This window comes from Anabrus simplex, chromosome 1 (assembly GCF_040414725.1).
Source record: "Anabrus simplex isolate iqAnaSimp1 chromosome 1, ASM4041472v1, whole genome shotgun sequence".
Taxonomy (NCBI): Eukaryota; Metazoa; Arthropoda; class Insecta; order Orthoptera; family Tettigoniidae; genus Anabrus; species Anabrus simplex.
In genome coordinates this window covers 1,694,799,300-1,694,823,326 of record NC_090265.1, presented here as the reverse complement: position 1 = coordinate 1,694,823,326, position 24,027 = coordinate 1,694,799,300, and positions in this window count along the sequence as shown.

Below are 24,027 nucleotides of genomic sequence, written 5' to 3'. Positions count from 1 at the left end.
TATACTATTATAGGCAAAATATCGAATTTGTCGTATAAGGACGAGACAAAGCTCAATTTAATCCTCTTGACGCAAAGAACAAAAGCTCGGTAAGCCCTACGGGCCCGAAAACCATGTTTTAAGGCCCTAAAACCAACCGTTACGGAGATATTGGCACCACACTACCCCTGCTCTAGGAATCGGATAAAGAAATGAACTGCCGTAACCATGGCAACGTCAGCTCCAGGATTCTAGAGCAGTGAGATTATGCATGTACGTTTGGGCATAGCTGTCAACCAAAATAGGTACAAATAAGACTTAATATCTGGGAAAAAAATATACTGTTGTGTAAGGCACTCATAGGACTCCTTTGGGCGGGGATGGAAAGGGGGTGAAGAACGAGTGTAAAAATCTTACTATATATAGAAATGGAAGTGTGTGTGTAAATGACACATCTCCAACTAAACCACTGGAGCAATTTCAACCAAACTTGGTACACGAATCACTTACTATCGGGAGACGATCACTGTGGGGGGTAAGCCATCCCTAGCGCCCTTAAGGGAGAGGGTCAGGGGGGTGGTATTTACAATAATAATCGAGAATAGTGTCGAATTCATAGTTTTCGGGGTCGCTGAGTTGAAAAGTGATACTCTAGAATTTTTTTAAAATCCAGCCCCCTTTTAGGTTGGGAGCAAAGGGTGGGGGGGTGGGGTGAGATATAGAAATAATTAAAAACAGTTTCGAATCCATAGATTTCAGGGTCTCTGAGATGAATAGTATTACTCCGGATTTTTTGCAAATCCAAGTGGGGAGCGAAGGGGGTGAGATATAAAATTAATCGAAAAACTACATATAAAAATATTATCTTCTTCTTCTTACTATATATAAAAATTGATGTATGTGTGTGCGTGGGTGTGTGGGTGTGGGTGTGTATATGACACATCTCCTCCTAAACCACTGGAGCAATTTCACCAAACGTGGTACACTTATCAATTAGTATCAGGAGACAAACCGCGTGAGGGTAAGACACCCCTAGCACCCTTTTGGCAGGGGGCGAGGGGAGTGGTATAAAAATAATCTTATAAATAAAGTTGTTCGTTTCTGTTTGTTTGTTTGTTTGTTTGTTTGTTTGTTTGTTTGTTTGTTTGTTTGTTTGTTTGTTTGTTTGTTTGTTTGTTTGTTTGTTTGTTTGTTTGTTTGTTTGTTTGTTTGGCTTATGTGCGGCCAATATCCAGTATTCGGGAGATAGTAGGTTCGAACCCCACTGTCGGCAGCTCTGAAAATGGTTTTCCGTGGTTTCCCATTTTCACACCAGGCAAATGCTGGGGCTGTACCTTAATTAAGGCCACGGCCGATTCCTTCCAACTCCTATCCCTTCCCTGTCCCATCGTCGCCATAAGACCTATCTGTGTCGGTGCGACGTAAAGCAACTAGCAAAATAAAAAGAATAAAAATGTTTGTTTGTTCCACCATCACGTCGAAAGGGCTGGATAGATCTCAACCAAACTTCATATTTAGAGTATACTCACCCCGGGGAAGGTTTCGATATGCATATCATTTTAAAATCTTTGAAAAGACGGGGGTCTATAGGAAAACCACAACGGTCTTCCTCCATTTTCTCTTATACTATTGATTTTCTGCAAACTCTGTGGACCGTATGTGAAAGGTCTCTTCATCACAAACAACTTTCGTTGTGTTCATAATTTACCTTACTCTTCAAATGACGGAGAAATTTACTATTTTCTGCCGATACCATGCTCGGCATTGAGGGACCGACAGAGCGATAACGAATATATGGGTTACCATGGCAACGTCTCTGACTGCTTGCCAGCAGGGAAGTAACGTATTGTCATTTTCCTCATCATTCCTTTAAATTCGTGGTTGTTCCTTGGGTAGAAAGCAAGAGAGTCGTCAATCGGCCATTCTGCGGGATATTGGCGGAATATCATTGGAGGTTATAACCGTCCTCGAATAGCATAAGTAATAACACAAATATTCATCTTCTTATCTGATTACCTAAGAATCCCTGCGCCTAAATTTCTCTCCGATTACCGCTTTCTTATATCCATAACTCACTCCGGCATAATTTATTGAGGAGCATTTGATTTTCCAATACATTCACTTGGTATTTATATATTTGTCGTCATCCGGATGTCCTCTGTTATAATCTATTTTCTATTAATTTCAACTTACTAAACTGTATTACTTTCTTCCTTAATTACCACGTATGTATGCGAGTGCTAATCCCGAATGCTGTACACTCTTTCCTTTGAGGAAATATTCTAAGCTATGCAAATGTATAACTTCTGGCCCAGGAAAATTCCGAAATATGGATGCAATTTTAACGGCGGTGCAGACCTTCGTTTCGGGGTAATTGGTGGCTAATCAGTAAGTCGTATCAAAAGTCACAAAGCAAATTGCGTTTCATTTTGGAGAGATCTACAACTTTTGTCCTGTGACTTTTCGTCGTATTTCTATCCCTAATACATTAAACACAAGTTGATTTTGTACTTTTACACGTATATGTTATCATTTGGCACACTTATAGGAAAGGTAGAATCATGACATTCGGCACGCACATTGACATGACCATTGGCAATGTTATAGCCAAATTTTATGATTCTAGCTGTCACATGAGAATCAAAAATATAAAGTAGCATTCAAAAACTGTACAAGATTTCACCCCATTCAATGACTCTAACTCAATCTAACCCATAAATAAAGGAGATACGAGAAGATGTCATAGGACCAACCATGTAGAGCACTGAAAGGGGCGTCTGATGGTGAAGTCCGTTTGTAGATACGTCGTACAGTTGCAAAGCAGTAACTATCGAAATAAAGGTCTACACTTCTAGAGTATGTCTGTACATTGACAATTTTGGCGAAATTTCCGTACAGTTATCCGTTTCAGGTGTAATACTGACCATCTGCATATATTATGTTTTGGTGTCTGTCTGTTTGTTTGTTTGTCTGTTTGTCTAAAACTTGGAAACTACTGGATATATTCCACCAAACTTGATATTTAGAATCCATCTGTCCTTTGGTAGGTTTTAGGGCAAGTATTGTTTCTGAATCCCTGAATTGACTGGGGGATTATACGAAACCGAAACCGTCATTTTGCAACCAAACTTAATGTAAATTTAGCTGCCGTAATGGAAATTCATTTCTAGGCCTTTTTCCTCATGTGCATCATTTCAATACGAGGATTAATAAGGGAGATATCATTAACGGACCGTTTTCCGGTACAAGTCCCACCGGACTTAACTCAAGAGCGGGTGCGTGTAAAGCGTATGTTTTACAACTTGAAAACTACTGAAGATATTTGAGTCAAACTTTATATTAACATCCACCTGTCCAACGGTAGGTGTTAATCGTCAATAACATTTCATGTTCCCGGAATGGACTGGCGGTTTATAGGGAACCGAAATGGTGATTTTACTCTTCCAGAATATATACAGTACAAGACCAACCTGACTGGAAATCGACCAAACATGATGGAATTCCATCTCTAAAACTTTTTTTCATGTGCATTTTTTCGACAGGAGGATTAATAAGGGAGATATCATAAACGGTCCGTTTTTCCGGTTAAGTCCAGCGGATATAGCCCAAAAGGTGTTGTACGTGGAGCAGGTTCCTTATTTATCTATGTAAATAAAATCGTAACTACTGTGTGCCTGTACATAGACTATTTTGTCGAAATTTTCGTACAGGTACACGCTTAAGGGGTAATAATGATCATCTGCATATTTTTTGGTTTAGTATCTTGAAAGTTCTACTTTTTACACTTCTCACTGAAAACCCAGATTGCGGCATAATCTGCCAGTCGAGAAAGAAAACTGAAATTTGGCAAAATTTTACGACTTAGCCTGTAACGGGCGGAAAACTTCCAAGAGCTTTAAATTTTTCCCTTTCTATCCCGAAGAATATCGAAATATGGAGGCAATTTTAATGATGGTGCAGACCTTCGGGAAGTATCATCACATAACGGATGGCACAATCCCCGTTCAATTTCGAGTGATCTACAACCTTGGTCGTACGACTTTTTGTCGTATTTATATCCATTTTACGTTTGACTTTTCTCTATTTCTCGATCTTAAGTAAAGTAGTACTTTTCACATACATAATTCATACCTTCCATCACTTAGAGGAAAGATAGAATCATCATACTCTACACGAAAATTGGTCCACCCAGTAGCCATATGTGAGCCAAATGCTATGTATGTAGCTGTCACTTAATTATCCGAAAAGCAATGCAATGTGAGATAATCTTACACAAATTTTACCCAAGTTTCTAACTCAATCTGACCCATGAATAGATGAGATATCATATGACCAGCAATTTAGGCCGCTAAATCCGGCGTCTTATGGTACAATCTTTTCTCGATATGATGTACCGTTTAGAAGCAGTTAATCTGTAAATGAAGGTCTGCAATATTGTAAACAAGCACATACTTTCGTATGTCGAACTATATATATTCACTGATGTCGATTTTGTAGCGATCGAGAAAGGGTGTGTCTGCTATTGTAATCAGTACTCCGCACACCGACTATGACTGGCAGTAGGAATGGAGTCCTTCTCCAATTCCTGTGTAACTGGCATTAATGAATAATTCACTTCTCGATTTGACTTTCAGAAGGCAAGGGAGCATGCAGCATACAGTCTTTGGCTGTAGGCAAGCGTTCCCGCAGTTATAAACAGATGTACCCATCTAAAATGTGACTGGCATTAGGCATACTGGCCTGCTATTTTGATGGAAACTCATCAACTTGGTGTGACTGGCAGGAAGCTGGCTGGCAGTTGGAAAAGGGGCCTATCATTATAATGATAACTGCACAACTCAATTTTGACTGGTTGTAGGGAAGTTTCCTGCCATTATAATAAAAACTCTTCAATTTGTAATATGTCTGGAGGTAGGAAAGGGGGCCTGCAATTGTAACGGAAACCCCCCAAATAGATTGTGACCGCGCAGTAGGCAATGGGGCCTGCAATTATAATGTAAACTTCCCAACTCGATTGTGAATCGCAGTAGGGAAGTGAGCCTGTCGTTATCATCACAAATCCGTAACAAGCACTTTACACTGGAAACAACGTATGGGGACCTCTGCATATTGTTTCTCGGATAACGCTAAGAGACATGCTATTTTAAAACAATCTTATTTACTGCATGTACAGTATTTACTTCAATATTCGTATACAATGCAGAATACCGTAGCGAAGCACGGGTACATTTGCTAGTCTTCTATATAAATAAAATTGTTTCTGTTTGTCTGTTTGTCTGTCTGTTTGTCTGTTCCACCATCACGTCGAAACGGCTGGATAGATCTCAACCAAACTTCATATTTAGAGTATACTGACCCCGGGGAAGGTTTCGATATGCATATCATTTTAAAATCTTTGAAAAGACGGGGGTTTTATAGGAAAAACGGTTTTCCTCCATTTTCTCTTATACTATTATAGGCAAAATATCGAATTTGTCGTATAAGGACGAGACAAAGCTCAATTTAATACTCTTGACGCAAAGAACAAAACTCGGTAAGCCCTACGGGCCCGAAAACCATGTTTTAAGGCCCTAAAACCAACCGTTACGGAGATATTGGCACCACACTACCCCTGCTCTAGGAATCGGATAAAGAAATGAACTGCCGTAACCATGGCAACGTCAGCTCCAGGATTCTAGAGCAGTGAGATTATGCATGTACGTTTGGGCATAGCTGTCAACCAAAATAGGTACAAATAAGACTTAATATCTGGGAAAAAAATATACTGTTGTGTAAGGGACTCATAGGACTCCTTTGGGCGGGGATGGAAAGGGGGTGAAGAACGAGTGTAAAAATCTATATAAATAAAATTGTTTCTGTTTGTCTGTCTGTTTGTCTGTTCCACCATCACGTCGAAACGGCTGGATAGATCTCAACCAAACTTCATATTTAGGGTATACTCATCCCGGAGAAGGTTGTGATATGCATATCATTTAAAAATCCTTGAATAGACAGGGGGTTTATAGGAAAACCAGAATGGTTTTTCCACCATCACGTCGAAACGGCTGGATAGATCTCAACCAAACTTCATATTTAGAGGATACTCATCGCGGGGAAGTTTTCCATATGCACAACATTTTAAAATATTTGAATATATGGGGGATTTATAGGAAAATCAGAATGGTTTTTCCACCATCACGTCGAAACGGCTGGATGGATCTCAACCAAACATTGTATTTAGAGTATACTAATCCCGGGGAAGGTTTAGATATGCATATCATTTTAAAATCCTTGAATAGACGGGGGGTTTATAGGAAAACCAGAGTGGTTTTCCCACCATCACGTCGAAACGGCTGGATAGATCTCAGCCAAACTTCATATTTAGAGTATACTCATCCCAGGAAAGGTTCCGATATGCATATAATTTTAAAATCTTTGAATAGACGGGGTGTTTATAGGAAAACCACAGTGGTTTTCCTCTATTTTCTCTTATACTATTGATTTTCTGTAAACTTCGTTTACCGTACGTGAAACGTCTCTTCATTATAAATAACTTTCGTTATGTTCATAATTTACCTTACTCTTCACATGACGGAGAAATTTACAATTTTCTGCTGGTATCATGCTCTGCATTTAGTGACCGACAGACCGACAACGAACCTACAGGTTACCATGGCAACGTCTCTGACTGCATGCCAGTAGGGAAGTAACGTATTGCCATTTTCCTCATCATGCTTTTAAATTCGTGGTTGTTCCTTGGGTAGATGGCAAGAGAGGCATCAATCGGCTCATCTGCGGGATATTGGCGGAATATCGTTGGAGGTTATAACCGCCCTCGAATAGATTAAGTAATAACACCATTAGTCATCTTCATATTTGTTTACCTAAGAATCACTGAACCTAAATTTCTCCTCTGTTAGCGCTTTATTATATCCATAACTCACGGCATTTATTTATTTGTCGTTATCCGGCTGTCCTCAGTTATAATCCATTTTCTATTAGTTTCAACATTCTTAACTGTATTATTTTCTTCCTTAATTACGCCGTATGTACGTGAATGCTAGAAACTACTGGATGCATTTCCACCAAGATTCGTATTTAGAATACACCTGTCCTTGATAGGTTTCAGGGCAAATATTGTTTCTAAATCCCTGAACTAACTGGGGGTTTATACGAAACCGAAACAGTGATTTTGCACTTCCAAAAAATATACACAACAAAAGTTTATGGAAGTCTACCTACCTTGGTAGAAATTAATGTCTAAACCTTTTTTTCTCATGTGCATCATTTCGATACGAGGATCAATAAGGGAGATATCATTAAAGGACCGTTTTTCTGTACAAGTCCCATCGGACTTAACTCACGAGCGGGTGCGTGTAAAGCGTATTCCTTACAACTTGAAAACTACTGAAGACATTCGAAACAAAATTTATATTTAGCATCCACCTGTCCAAAGGTAGGTTTTAAACGTAAATAACATTTCATGTTCCGGAATGGACTGGCGGTTTATAAGGAACCGAAATGGTGATTTTACTCTTCCACAATATATACAGAACAAGACCAACCTGACTGGAAATCGACCAAACCTGATGGAATTCCACCTCTAAACCTTTTTTTTCATGTGCATTTTTTCGTCAGGAGGATTAATAAGGGAGATATCATGAATGGTCACTTTTGCAGGTTAAGTCCAGCGGACATAGCCCAAAAGGTGTTTTACATGGAGCAGATTCCTTATCTATATAAATCAAATCGTAACGACTGTGTACCTCTACACTGACTATTTTGGCGAAATTTTCGTACAGCTTTCCGTTTAAGGGGTAATAATAACAATCTCCATAATTTTTGATTTCCTGAAAGTCCTAATTTTTACCCGCCTCGCCCAAAATCCACATTGTGGCATAATCTGCCAGAAGAATAAGAAGATAATTGAAATTTGACAAAATTATACGTTTTAGCCTGTAACGAATGAAAAATCCTATATCATTAAATTTTTCATTTTTTATCCCCGAAGAATATCGAAATATGCAGGCAATTTTAATGATGGTGCAGACCTTCGGAAATTCCTATCACGTAACGGATTGCACAATCTCCGTTCAATTTGGAATGATCTACAACCTTGGTCTTATGACTTTATGCCGTATCTGTATCCCTTTTACGTTTGATTTTTCTCTATTAATCGATGTTAAGTCAATTTGGAATTTTCACATGCATTATTCATACTTTCAATTACTTATATGAAATACAGAATCATCAAACTCTTCACGAAAATTGGCCCACTCAGTAGCCATATGTGAGCCAAATGCTACGTATGTAGCTGTCACATTATTATCCGAAAAGTAATGTAATGTGAGATGATCTTACAAAACCTTTACCCTGTTCCACGTTTCTAAATCTGACCCAAGAATAGATGACATATCATTGGACCAGCCATTTAGGCCACTAAATCCGGCGTGTCTTATGGTATAATCCTTTGTCGATATGACGTACGTTTAGTAGCAGTTAATCTGTAAATGAAGGTCTTCAATATTGTAAACACGCATATACTTTCGTATGTCGATCTATATATATTCACTGATGTCGATTTAGCGATCGAGAAAGGGTCGGTCTGCTATTGTAATCAGTACTCCCCACACCGACTTTGACTGGCAGTAGGAAAGGGTTCCTTCTCCAACTCCTGTGTAACTGTCATTAGTAAGGAAGGCCTACAATTGTAATGAATAGTTCCCTTCTCGATTTGACTTGCAGAAGGTAAGTGAGCATGCAGTTTTGTTTAAAACTCCCCTACCCGATTGTGTTTGGCAGTAGGCAAGGGTGCCCGCCATTATAAAGAAATGTACTCATCTAAAATGTGACTGGCATTAGGCATAGTGGCCTGCTATTTTGATGGAAACTCACCAACTTGGTGTGACTGGCAGAACGCTGGCTGGCAGTAGGAAAAGGGGCCTGTCATTATAATGATAACTGCACAACTCAATTTCGAGTGATAGTAGGGTAATTGCCTGCCATTATAATAAAAACTGTAATCTGTCTGGAGGTAGGAAAGGGGGGCTGCCATTTTAACGAAAACTCCCCAAATCGATTCTGTCCGCATAGTAGGCAATGGGGCCTGCAATTATAATGTAAACTTCCCAACCTGATTGTGAATGCCAGTAGGCAAGTGAGCCTGCCGTTATATCACAAATCCGTAACAAACACTTTACATTGGAAACGTACGGGGACCTCCCCATGCTCTTTCTCGGATAACGCTAAGAGACATGCAATTTTAAAACTATCTTATTTACTGCATGTACACTATTTACTTCGATATTCGAATACAATGTAGAATACCGTAGCGAAGCACGGGTACATTCGCTAGTAATCTATATAAATAAAATTGTTTCTGTTTGTCTGTTTGTCTGTCTGTTTGTCTGTTCCACCATCACGTCGAAACGGCTGGATAGATCTCAACCAAACTTCATATTTAGAGTATACTGACCCCGGGGAAGGTTTCGATATGCATATCATTTTAAAATCTTTGAAAAGACGGGGGTTTTATAGTAAAAACGGTTTTCCTCCATTTTCTCTTATACTATTATAGGCAAAATATCGAATTTGTCGTATAAGGACGAGACAAAGCTCAATTTAATCCTCTTGACGCAAAGAACAAAACTCGGTAAGCCCTACGGGCCCGAAAACCATGTTTTAAGGCCCTAAAACCAACCGTTACGGAGATATTGGCACCACACTACCCCTGCTCTAGGAATCGGATAAAGAAATGAACTGCCGTAACCATGGCAACGTCAGCTCCAGGATTCTAGAGCAGTGAGATTATGCATGTACGTTTGGGCATAGCTGTCAACCAAAATAGGTACAAATAAGACTTAATATCTGGGAAAAAATATACTGTTGTGTAAGGGACTCATAGGACTCCTTTGGGCGGGGATGGAAAGGGGGTGAAGAACGAGTGTAAAAATCTATATAAATAAAATTGTTTCTGTTTGTCTGTCTGTTTGTCTGTTCCACCATCACGTCGAAACGGCTGGATAGATCTCAACCAAACTTCATATTTAGGGTATACTCATCCCGGAGAAGGTTTTGATATGCATATCATTTTAAAATCCTTGAATAGACAGGGGGTTTATAGGAAAACCAGAATGGTTTTTCCACCATCACGTCGAAACGGCTGGATAGATCTCAACCAAACTTCATATTTAGAGGATACTCATCGCGGGGAAGTTTTCCATATGCATATCATTTTAAAATATTTGAATATATGGGGGGTTTATAGGAAAATCAGAATGGTTTTTCCACCATCACGTCGAAACGGCTGGATGGATCTCAACCAAACACTGTATTTAGAGTATACTAATCCCGGGGAAAGTTTAGATATGCATATCATTTTAAAATCCTTGAATAGACGGGGGGTTTATAGGAAAACCAGAGTGGTTTTCCCACCATCACGTCGAAACGGCTGGATAGATCTCAGCCAAACTTCATATTTAGAGTATACTCATCCCAGGAAAGGTTCCGATATGCATATAATTTTAAAATCTTTGAATAGACGGGGTGTTTATAGGAAAACCACAGTGGTTTTCCTCTATTTTCTCTTATACTATTGATTTTCTGTAAACTTCGTTTACCGTACGTGAAACGTCTCTTCATTATAAACAACTTTCGTTATGTTCATAATTTACCTTACTCTTCACATGACGGAGAAATTTACAATTTTCTGCTGGTATCATGCTCTGCATTTAGTGACCGACAGACCGACAACGAACCTACAGGTTACCATGGCAACGTCTCTGACTGCATGCCAGTAGGGAAGTAACGTATTGCCATTTTCCTCATCATGCTTTTAAATTCGTGGTTGTTCCTTGGGTAGATGGCAAGAGAGGCATCAATCGGCTCATCTGCGGGATATTGGCGGAATATCGTTGGAGGTTATAACCGCCCTCGAATAGATTAAGTAATAACACCATTAGTCATCTTCATATTTGTTTACCTAAGAATCACTGAACCTAAATTTCTCCTCTGTTAGCGCTTTATTATATCCATAACTCACGGCATTTATTTATTTGTCGTTATCCGGCTGTCCTCAGTTATAATCCATTTTCTATTAGTTTCAACATTCTTAACTGTATTATTTTCTTCCTTAATTACGCCGTATGTACGTGAATGCTAGAAACTACTGGATGCATTTCCACCAAGATTCGTATTTAGAATACACCTGTCCTTGATAGGTTTCAGGGCAAATATTGTTTCTAAATCCCTGAACTAACTGGGGGTTTATACGAAACCGAAACAGTGATTTTGCACTTCCAAAAAATATACACAACAAAAGTTTATGGAAGTCTACCTACCTTGGTAGAAATTAATGTCTAAACCTTTTTTTCTCATGTGCATCATTTCGATACGAGGATCAATAAGGGAGATATCATTAAAGGACCGTTTTTCTGTACAAGTCCCATCGGACTTAACTCACGAGCGGGTGCGTGTAAAGCGTATTCCTTACAACTTGAAAACTACTGAAGACATTCGAAACAAAATTTATATTTAGCATCCACCTGTCCAAAGGTAGGTTTTAAACGTAAATAACATTTCATGTTCCGGAATGGACTGGCGGTTTATAAGGAACCGAAATGGTGATTTTACTCTTCCACAATATATACAGAACAAGACCAACCTGACTGGAAATCGACCAAACCTGATGGAATTCCACCTCTAAACCTTTTTTTTCATGTGCATTTTTTCGTCAGGAGGATTAATAAGGGAGATATCATGAATGGTCACTTTTGCAGGTTAAGTCCAGCGGACATAGCCCAAAAGGTGTTTTACATGGAGCAGATTCCTTATCTATATAAATCAAATCGTAACGACTGTGTACCTCTACACTGACTATTTTGGCGAAATTTTCGTACAGCTTTCCGTTTAAGGGGTAATAATAACAATCTCCATAATTTTTGATTTCCTGAAAGTCCTAATTTTTACCCGCCTCGCCCAAAATCCACATTGTGGCATAATCTGCCAGAAGAATAAGAAGATAATTGAAATTTGACAAAATTATACGTTTTAGCCCGTAACGAATGAAAAATCCTATATCATTAAATTTTTCATTTTTTATCCCCGAAGAATATCGAAATATGCAGGCAATTTTAATGATGGTGCAGACCTTCGGAAATTCCTATCACGTAACGGATTGCACAATCTCCGTTCAATTTGGAATGATCTACAACCTTGGTCTTATGACTTTATGCCGTATCTGTATCCCTTTTACGTTTGATTTTTCTCTATTAATCGATGTTAAGTCAATTTGGAATTTTCACATGCATTATTCATACTTTCAATTACTTATATGAAATACAGAATCATCAAACTCTTCACGAAAATTGGCCCACTCAGTAGCCATATGTGAGCCAAATGCTACGTATGTAGCTGTCACATTATTATCCGAAAAGTAATGTAATGTGAGATGATCTTACAAAACCTTTACCCTGTTCCACGTTTCTAAATCTGACCCAAGAATAGATGACATATCATTGGACCAGCCATTTAGGCCACTAAATCCGGCGTGTCTTATGGTATAATCCTTTGTCGATATGACGTACGTTTAGTAGCAGTTAATCTGTAAATGAAGGTCTTCAATATTGTAAACACGCATATACTTTCGTATGTCGATCTATATATATTCACTGATGTCGATTTAGCGATCGAGAAAGGGTCGGTCTGCTATTGTAATCAGTACTCCCCACACCGACTTTGACTGGCAGTAGGAAAGGGTTCCTTCTCCAACTCCTGTGTAACTGTCATTAGTAAGGAAGGCCTACAATTGTAATGAATAATTCCCTTCTCGATTTGACTTGCAGAAGGTAAGTGAGCATGCAGTTTTGTTTAAAACTCCCCTACCCGATTGTGTTTGGCAGTAGGCAAGGGTGCCCGCCATTATAAAGAAATGTACTCATCTAAAATGTGACTGGCATTAGGCATAGTGGCCTGCTATTTTGATGGAAACTCACCAACTTGGTGTGACTGGCAGTACGCTGGCTGGCAGTAGGAAAAGGGGCCTGTCATTATAATGATAACTGCACAACTCAATTTCGAGTGATAGTAGGGTAATTGCCTGCCATTATAATAAAAACTGTAATCTGTCTGGAGGTAGGAAAGGGGGGCTGCCATTTTAACGAAAACTCCCCAAATCGATTCTGTCCGCATAGTAGGCAATGGGGCCTGCAATTATAATGTAAACTTCCCAACCTGATTGTGAATGCCAGTAGGCAAGTGAGCCTGCCGTTATATCACAAATCCGTAACAAACACTTTACATTGGAAACGTACGGGGACCTCCCCATGCTCTTTCTCGGATCTTATTTACTGCATGTACACTATTTACTTCGATATTCGAATACAATGTAGAATACCGTAGCGAAGCACGGGTACATTCGCTAGTAAGTCATGCAAACATACATTCCTAAAGTACGGTACAGTAAGATTCATTTTCCTTTATACTTAATTAAAGGAAAATGAACACAACGAATATTATTTTGACGGACTTAATATCCATATGTGACTGGGAGGCGATACCGGTCTTGAGGAAAATAATGGATGGGAAGAGAATAGTGAGGTACGACCTTTTGCCCGAACAGCGACGAATTAGGGGCTGGCTGGCCGAGGCAGTAAATGTGTGCTCGGTTCTCCCAGAAGGACGTGGATTCAAATCACCGTCACGAAGTTCAGAAAATTAAGATACGAGATTTCTACTTCTGGAGGGGCACATGTCTCTGATGTTCACTCAGCCTATACCAAAAATGAGTACCAGGTTAATTCCTGGGTACAAAGGTGGCCGGACGTAGAGCTAACCACTCTACCCCATCAAGTGCCGAGGTTGCGGATAGTAGAAGTCTTTACCTTCCACCCTTCCCAGGGCCTCCATGGCCTGTACGCTGGTGACTTTGCTATTTTTATGGTACAATCTGATTTCACTAAATACCATGTTATTGCGTTGTTATGTTATCTATTCTGAGAAACCAATAAGTAAACTTAAATGAGAAGATTAAAACGTGAATAGGGATAGCTAAGATACTTGTATTTAATATATCAGTTTTGGTATTAGTTTACACATCATTCACTCATTCTTACATTCAGTCAACTGTATGTACCCTGGAGGAATTCATGGTACGTTGCTTCAGACGTGCTAGACGAGCGAGACTTTTTAATACTACCGGAATCGTATTCCGCAACGTCGAAGCAGTGACCAGGGAGGAATGGATGTAGGTATATGTTAGATGCGGTACTATTTAGGGCAGTGACCCTGAGCGAGTATTACTTTCGTAAAATGAAGAAGGAAAGCTAAAATTGGACGATAGACAGGTGGGGCTGTTTGTATAAAGCAACAATTACTAACTTACATTCGATTGTATCCTAGGCAAAAGTAATTAATTTATATCCATTCATTGCTACTCAACACTTGAACAAGCCTTCAACATAATGATGTGTTAGGTTCTAGTTAAATAAAAAGGTAGTAATTTCCGATCTCTCATATCCCGGACATGTTCACCTTACGAGTTATACAGGAATTTATTTTCTATTGTGATATCAGCGGTGAATATCGCTGACATGCCAGTTGTCATGGTAAGGAGTTGACTAGAATAGGTAATAGGTTAGAATGTAAACCTACTAAAGCAAATAACAAGTATATTCTACCCGTACAGCAGTTCTGTTGTGAGATTTGCATAAGCATTAGGGTCCCGGCTTATTAGAAAGAGGAATCGTACCGTTATTGGGGGAATAAAATATTTCCTAAGCTTTCTGATGCCCTAATATCACCAACACGCATGAAAATAGTGCGTCGGTGCGACGTAAAGCAAGTAGCAAAAAAAATAGTGTGATGGCGTGCTGTTCGGTCAAGAGGTCATATCTCAGTATGTTCTTCCCATGCATTATTTTCCTCAAGACTGGTCTCGCCTCCTAGCCACATATGCATATTTAGTCCGTCAGAACAATATTCGTGCAATGTTCTAACCCCCTAAAACTTACATTGACAGACTATTGTTAGTTGAAGTGTTTCCTGTGTGTAATGCCACCCTTCTCCGCTAGATAGCAATACCGCCTTACCAACGTGTTTAACAGATAGTAGTTCATATTTCGAGCCCGGATGGCTGTAGTAGGTTAGAATGCAAACCTACTAAAGCAAATAGCAAGCATATTCTTCTCGTACAGCAGTTCTGTTATGAGATTTGCATAAGCATTAGGATCCCGGTTTATTACAACCCCTAAAATTTATGTTATTCCCACTACACTACGGAAGAGCGGGTAGACGGCAGGAGGTTGGTTTGCATTCTAACTTGTTCCTGCCTAAACATTCGGGCTCAGTCATATTATATTTTTTGAAACGACTGCATGATACGGTTTGTGTAATTGCCACCAACCATTCGGGAGATGGTGGGTTCGAACCCCATCGTCGGGAACCCCGCAGATGATTTAGCATCGTTTGCAATTTTTTCCTGCAGATTAAATACCGTGGCTGAACCGCTGTTAATACGTCAGCACAACGCGACGTAAAACTCTAGAGAGAAAGGAGGTGACTTATTTGGTGTTTATGACGTGGAATTAAATTAAGTGACATTTATTGAAATAATGAGTAATAAAATCAATGAAATAGATAAAGGACCGCTCGTTGTCCGTACTGCAAGCACAGCTCTCAAACCTTAGGTCTAAAAGCTAAGGGACCAGAACGTAGCTCGCTAGGGGCGTTCTCAATGGAGTCCCAATAAAGAAAGACGGAGCTGCGAGACAAATTACATATGTAATAGGAAGCGTGGTGTAGAGTATTTTGGTCTGCCTGTACATTACACCGTGCACCTGAAAAATCCAATCATCCACCGACCTTCACAGGTGTTTCTTCTTTTTCTAGCCAACATTAAAGCGTTTTAGTTGTGCTGCTCTGCCATTACGCTACAAAGTGTGGACAGTCACTTCCGATAAGAAATGGTACGCGGTATTATGTGTACAATGAGCTGGGAAGACAGTCTGGTCCTGCTCAAGCACTTCCAGGAACGTACTCGCTTGGTTTATAAAGCAGTAGAAGCGGTCAATAAAATTCTTAGTAACCCCTTGTATGAAATATTATTATACATTCCACTCAACAATATATTTCTTCACTGTGACTTCTTGCCGTTGACTCCTGTTTCAGGAGAAAAAGAACAATAAAATTATTAGTTCCTCTACTCGGCTGCAGCTAGAAACTCTGACTAAAAATAGGCAAGGATTGCGAAAGGTAGAAAAATGAAAGACTCCCGCGCCCTCGCAAACTTAATACGAGAACATTGACGAATAAAAGGGAGCGAAAAACACGAAGTCACTTTGGAACAGGAACGATGGGGCACGTGGTATTAGGTATTAGTTACACTTGGTTGTACCATGCCCCTCACTTTAACCATTCGTATTTGACATATGTAGTTAACTATTGTTCTCTTCTGATACCCACGGCATTAGATTTGAGACGTATTTTCGCAAAGCGCGAAATCGCGTATTTTTAGCGATTTGTTCGCAAATCTCGCTCGAAACGCGAAACTATTTACCTATAAGTAAAATCGCGAAATGATTTTCCACCGCTTTTCTTGCACTTGTGGGGCCGCGGGTGTGAACTGTGTCGCGCATGTGGATGTAACCCTGTTTTACGACCGGATTCCCTTCCTGACTTGAACATTATGTAGGGGGATATGATCACTATTGCGTGTTTATGTTGTGGTTGGGAGTGTGGTGTGTTGTCCGATTATGAAGAGGAGAGTGTTGGGACAAACATTACCGTCCAGTCCCCAAGCCAGAAGAATTAATCAGATGCGAATAAAAGTCCCCGACCCAGCCGTAAATCGAGCCCTTTGAACCGAAGGCCTCAACCATTTAGCCAAGAAGTCGGACCTAAGCAAAGTCGCGAAATAATTGACGAAATTATGTGGAACCACTGTTTGATCAAAGAAGCATAATGAGAGGTAATGTAGAAAATGACGAAGTCTTTCATCTCAAGCCGGTCCTAAGGCACGTGCATATTAGAAAAAACAACCTCGCAAAGTCTATTGGAATTCGCCTGCGAAGTGAACTGATTGGTTAACTTCAGTAGCTGATAAAATGACAATGTCGCGAGATATTGAATTATTTCTTTCAAATCATATATCAGTATTAGCAACCCTCTAAACTCACATACCCGGTTCATGTTGTTTTCGACCACCGTATAGAAAAAGATGTTTGAGTGCGCTATCCAGATGAATTTGTAACAAAACATGCGCACGAAGGTGCGATAAATCTTGTAGCGAAGTGAAACTGTTTACTGGTTGAAGTCCCTGATATTCGTTTACTTCAATGGACAGTGGAGTCTTGGGCTAAATCAAAAACAAACCCCATGGCACTACAGCCCATGAAGGGCCTTGGCCTACCATGCGACCGCTGCTCAGCTTAAAGGCATGCAGATTACGAGGTGTCGTGTGGTCAGCATGACGAATCCTCTCGGCCGTTATTCTTGGCTTTCTAGACCTGGGCGGCTATCTCACCGTCAGATAGCTCCTCATTTCTAATCACGTAGGCTGAGTGGACCTCGAACCAGCCCTCAGGTCCAGGTAAAAATCCCTGACATGGCCGGGAATCGAACCTTAGGCTAAATAGTTATAGTAATTTTTGACTTATAAACTTTGAACCTGAAGTGTAGTGGTTAGTGCGATTAGCTGCCACTCCTGGAGGCCCGGGAATCAATTCCGGCTCTGTTACGAAATTTGAATGTGGTACGAGGACTGGAACTTAGTCAACTCAGCCTCTGGAGGTCAACTTCCAACCTCAGCCATCCTGGAAGTGGTTTTCTGTGGTATCCCACGTGTCCTACAAGCGAATGCCGAGATGGTTCCTAAATTGAGGCCATGCCCACTTCCTTACCTCTTCCTTGCCTATCCTTTTAAATCTTCCCATCCCCCACAAGGCCCCTGTTCAGCATAACAGATGAGGCCGCCTGGGTGAGTTACTTGTCCTTGTCCCCAGTTGTATCCCCGACCAAATGTCTCACGCTCCAAGCCACTGACCCTGATGCGGCAGAAGGGCAATCCCTCGCAGAGTCCGCGGAAGAAACCAAACCTGGGCGTTAAAGTGACTAACTAAAAATTACATTTAAAAAATAAACTTTGTAAATATGATTTCAGGCTTTTCAACTTAAGGATATGCTGGGATGGTACCTTTATAAAGGCCAGAGCGTCTTCACCTTCCTAGCCGGTACAATTACACCCACAGACAACACCCTCGCACAGCAGTATATGTAGCTCACTCCCATGGCGTGTTCTGGCCAAAGCGAGCCGTACATGTCCTCGGACACTTCCAGTACTGAAAGCCGTACAGTAAATAACAAATAAAAGGGTGCACTTCTATGTGTTTAGAACAAGTTTGAAGGATAACATCCGCTGAAACCATACAAGTTTATTGACAAACTTTGTATTGGACATGTGTATGAGTATTTTAAAGAGCAAGGCGAGAATATTTTATCACAAAAGACTTCAGCATAGTACGAAATATACCGTGAAAGAGACAGTTCAGTTTTTGTATCCGGATGTGTACCTGTACGTACCTTGCTAATCATGTTTTGTAAACAAGCACGTATCCCACCTCATGCTGTAGTGGTCTGACAACAGAACATATGCGAGCTACATTACCACACACACCAAGACGCACACATGTCCGGAAATGACTTGTTCACTGTTTTATCTCTCTTCAGATGTTCACTCCTCTTTCTTAATGACTTCCTATTCTCTTCACGTTACCTCTTTCAAATAATGATTTAATATTTGCCTCGCAGTCTCATGACTCCTATTCAATTGAAAGGAACGCCCCTCATCTCCACAACTTACACCAGCTGGAGTTGACTTGCATTGTGATGGTCAGTTCCTTCCTTCTCCACCTCCAGTAAGGATGCAAAGGAGAGGGCATATAAGTCTCTGGCAAGACCCTAACTAGAGTATGGTTCCAATGCATGGGAACCTCACCGGGATTCAAGAAGTGGAAAAAACCAAAGAAAAGCAACTCGAATTGTTCTGGGTGATTTCGGACAAAAGAGTAGTGTTACAGAAATATTGCAAAGTTTGGGCTGAGAAGACTTGGAAGAAAGGAGACGAGCTGCTCGACTAAGTGGTATCTTCCGAACTGCCAGTAAGGAGATGCCGTGGAATGACATTTGTAGATTAATATGTTTCAGTGGTGTTTTTGAAAGTAAGAAAGACCACAATATGAAGATAAATTTGGAATCCGAGAGGAAAAATTGGTGCAAATATTCGTTTATAGGAAGGGGAGTTAGGGATTCGAATAACTTACCAAGGGAGATGTTCAATAAATTTCCAATTTCTTTGCAATCAGTTAAGAAAAGGCTAGGAAAACAACAGACAGGGAATCTGCCACCTGGATGACTGCCCTAAATGCGTATCAGGATTGATTGATTGATTGATTGATTGATTGATTGATTGATTGATTGATTGATTGATTGATTGATTGATTGATTGATTGATTGATTGATTGATTGATTGATTGATTGATTGATTGATTGATTGATTGAACAGCACACGGTCTTCCTATCCCAGTGCTGGCTGATCATGTCCAATGTTACTTAACTTGGGCAATATCACAGATTCGAGTGTTTCAACATGACTTCGCCGCTAGCCTAGTTCCAATTGTCGAAGGTTCACAGACCGCATACAGAGTGGATGGTCATCGAATTACGAATTTTAGTAAAATCAATTGCTGCTGCTTTATCTGAAGTTCTGATTTACGGCTAACGAAGACATAAGCAAGAACCTAAAGGAAATTGGGATTATGTTATCAAAGACTACACTAAATGCTTGTGAAATTCGAGTAATATGTAAGATATCACTGAAAAAGTATGAATTAAAAATTTGATCAAATTGATTGAACCAGTCACTCCTATTAAGGCTTTACAGGGTTTGCCCTATAAAACCAGCCCGCCTAGGAATTCCTACCGGAAAGTACGAGAGGTATTCAAATGAAAAGGTCCGAAACGACGCTGTGGGTATAATCGATGTCTTCATTCAGAAGTAATTGCGGTAGGCCTGAGCACAACAATCCCACTGTTTCAGGAGCAGAAGGATTCCCTGCTTCCGGAATTCCTGTGGCTGTGACAGGAGCCAGTCCTTCACGGTGTTCTTCGGTTCGTCGTCCGAGTGGAATCGCTTCCCTTTGAGATGTTTTTAGCGGACCAAACAGATAGAAGTCACAGGGTGACATGTCCGAACTCTAGGGCAGATTGAAGTTGGCCAGTACACTTTGCGTGACCTTGGAGACGTATGGACGAACGTTATCGTGGAACATAATCGCTCACTACATACGCTTCCCTAGATGTCGCACTAGGTTATCCCAAAGCGGCGTGTTCAAATTTTGACAGGTTTGGTTTTTACGACGTTTCGTGTCTTTTCATTTGAACACCCCCAATATAAGTTCCCGATAAAGGAATTCGATTTCTTCACATCAATAGATCGTAAGCTTAGAATTCCCAGTAGGAATTGTTAGGCGGGAAATAATTCCATTGTGCAGATATATCTTCCATAAGCAGTTATCAGCTTGTGCCTCTACTAATGGGCTTCTTATAAATTCACCTGTCCATGTAATATTCTTCTTGCGTATTCAGTGTCTTAATTAATTTCATCACCCATCATTGAATTTATATGTACTTAAAACGTTTCAACGGTAGTTAACTGGCCACAGTTTTGCACAGCTGCATTTATGTTAGTTCAGCTCAACTACTCTTTTATTATCTTTAATTTATTTGTCATTTTTCTATTCAGTTCTGTGTCCTCCATCTCCTTCATTTTTCACATCCTTCTTCCCATCTCCCTCCTCCATCACATCCTTTCAATCCGCCCGCATCTCTTGGGCAGAGAGAGGGAGTTGCCCTTTAGGTGCCCCACCCCACCCCCATCAGGGTTGGAAATGAAATCTTTATAAAAATATAAAAATCCCGTGGTTGAAATCCCGCTCTCTCCATGTGAGGTTTGTGCTGGACAAAGCGGAGGCTGGGCAGACTTTTCTCCGGGTACTCCAGTTTTCTCTGTCATCTGTCATTCCAGCAACACTCTCCCATATAATTTCATTTCATCTGTCAGTCATTAATTATTGCCCTAGAGGAGTGCGACAGGCTTCGTCTGCCGGCACAATTCCTATCCTTGCCGCTAGATGGGGCTTCATTCATTCCATTCCTGACCCGGTCGAATGACTGGAAGCAGGCTGTGGATTTTCATTTTCACCTGTATGCACCCCAGTGTCAGTGGGTAGGGCCAAACACATCCAACTCTAACAAGTCTACTGCAGTGTCAACTTTAAGACGAAACTTTCGTTTAATAGAGCAAACGCCCGAAAATACTTCCAATTAGTTACACTGTTCGGTAAACGTCTGGGAAACAGTCGTTCCAGGAATTTCTAAAAGATATATAACGCTAATGTGTGTCCTTTAAAGAAAAGAAACGGATTCGAGTCGTGAGCTGTCAGTGGAGAGATGGCGTGGAAAGACATCAGTGGACGAATAAGTTTGAGTGGTGTCTTTAAAAGTAGGAAAGATCACAAAATGAAGATAAAGTTGGAATTCATGAGGACAAATTAGGGCAAATATTCGTTTATAGGAAGGGGTGTTAGGGATCGGAATAATTTACCAAGCGAGATGTTCAATAATTTTCCAATTTCTTTGCATTAATTTAAGAAAAATCTAGGAAACAACAGCTAGAGAATCTGCCATCTGCGCAACTGCCCTAATTGCAGATCAGTACTGATTGATTGATTGATTGATTGATTGATTGATTGATTGATTGATTGATTGATTGATTGATTGATTGATTGATTGATTGATTGATTGATTGATTGATTGATTGATTGATTGATTGATTGATTGATTGATTGATTGATTGATTGATTGATTGATTGATTCACTTACTGATTTACAATGAGAAAAGACATCTTCAAATACTCGTTTAATTCTCAAATCAAATGTGTGCTTTCTCATGTTATACTACAAGAATTGTAATGAGGCAACGTCAACGAAGTCTTTAGCGTTAGGGAGGAACGGAAAAACCGCTCATCTTAAACTTATAAAGGTGTTCCAGCCCATTTCCCCCAAATCCAATCCTTCGAATAAAATTCCCCGAATGTATTTATTTTCAAACAGAAAATCCCCCGAACGAACGATTCGGAAAGTTAAAGGAATCCAAAACACTACATACCTACACATTTGGAGCTTGGATGCTCACATTATTAATTCAGAAGGCGGAGGAGTAAAATTCCTGATCTCGCACTGATGGAACTGTGGAAAAGAGCAGCCTGATATCGGGTGCTTGTTTGAAGACCTGAGGTTTTGGAGGAGTGTAAGCGTGTCAATGATTGTCACTACAAAAAAAGGGATATGACGACTAGCGCTGGAAAGAAAGCAACGGCGGACTGGACTACATTCGCAGCATAGACTACAACTTTACGCTCTAACTTGAATATTCAAAAACACATCGATACCACTATGTACTTTAAATTTTTCAGGATGAGAAAATTGTCAAAACATTCGTATGATTGTTTATTGCTGTATAATAAAGCATTAATTACATCATTTTCTTCTCACTCCATATCCTTTAGAAACTTTTCGCTGTTATTAGTTTTCCAGAATTTTCATTCGGAGGAAAAGGTTTACGGATTCCGGCGTTTCCCGGGAATCCTACTAAGGATATACAAAAACGTTTGATGACCACAAGTGTACAGCCAAATATAAGTTAATAGGGAGGATGAACAATGTGTGGCATCAAGAGAACATTTTGGAAAAACTTACCATTCAGGGAATAAAAACAAATGACTCAGCTCATTCGAAAAGTAATCAAGACTGAAAATACGCGGGCTGTTTCTTTCACATTTTGATGGGCTATATAAAAAGACATACTGACATAACAAAATGATTTCATCATCAAAAGATTAGTAGCTTCATACTTATTTTTCCACATACTTGCCAAAACGATTTAGGCGTTTGTCGTATCGTGACACCAGCTTTCCGATGCCCTCTACAAAGAGGTCAGCTTCTAGTGAGGTAATTTGCGTATCGACATCTTCCTGAAATTCTTCATTTGTACGCCATAAATAGAGGTTTAAGATCAGTGAACTTTCTCCATTAATTCCTGACATTTCAAGGTCTTCTCTGTACACAGTTGTGACTCAACACTTACATAGAATACCGTAACATTTGTTCACGTTGGATCCCAACAATGTTGACTGAAGATCACAAAACTCATAGAATGGCGTCAGCCGTGATGTTTCTCACGCGTTACCATAGTGAGAGGGAAGAGTTTTTAAAGTCTATCCTTACAGACGATGAAATATGGGTCCTGTATGACACTCCAGAAACCAAAGAACAATCTAAGCAGTGGATGCATCCTCCTTCTCCAGATAAGCCAAAACCGTTTAAACTGTCACTGAGCGACAGGAAAGCAATGGATGCCGTTTTTGGAACCATAAAGGTGTCTTATTCGGTGGACTTTATGAAGCAGGAGGCTGTCCAGACGCACATTACCTCACTGGCGACAGACTTGTTTGCAGAGGGCATCGGAAAGCTGGTGTCGATATGACAAATGCCTAAATCGTTTTCGCGATTATGTGGAAAAATAAGTATGAAACTACCGATCTTTTAGTGATAAAATCATACTGTTATATCAATGTGTCTTTCTTTTATAGCCCATCGAGGTTGAAAAAAAAAACCTAGTTGTACATAACACTGAGTGAAGTTTAGCTGCTATAAAATTGATTGAATCAACAATAGTTTTATTTTTTGGATGTAAAAATATTTTTGTTAAGTAGTTGCAATGTGTGTCCAAAAGGCTAAATATTCTTCATTCATTATTATTTCATTCTAAGAATATACAGTATGTGAATGTACCGTACAAACAACTCCGAATCGTTGGCCTTCGGTTCATAGGGTCCCGGGTTCGATTTCCGGCCGGGTCAGGGATTTTAATCGCTTCTGATGAATTCTTCTGGCTCGGGGACTGGATGTTTGTGTCCATCCCAACATTCTCCTCTTCATATTCAGGAACCATGCCAC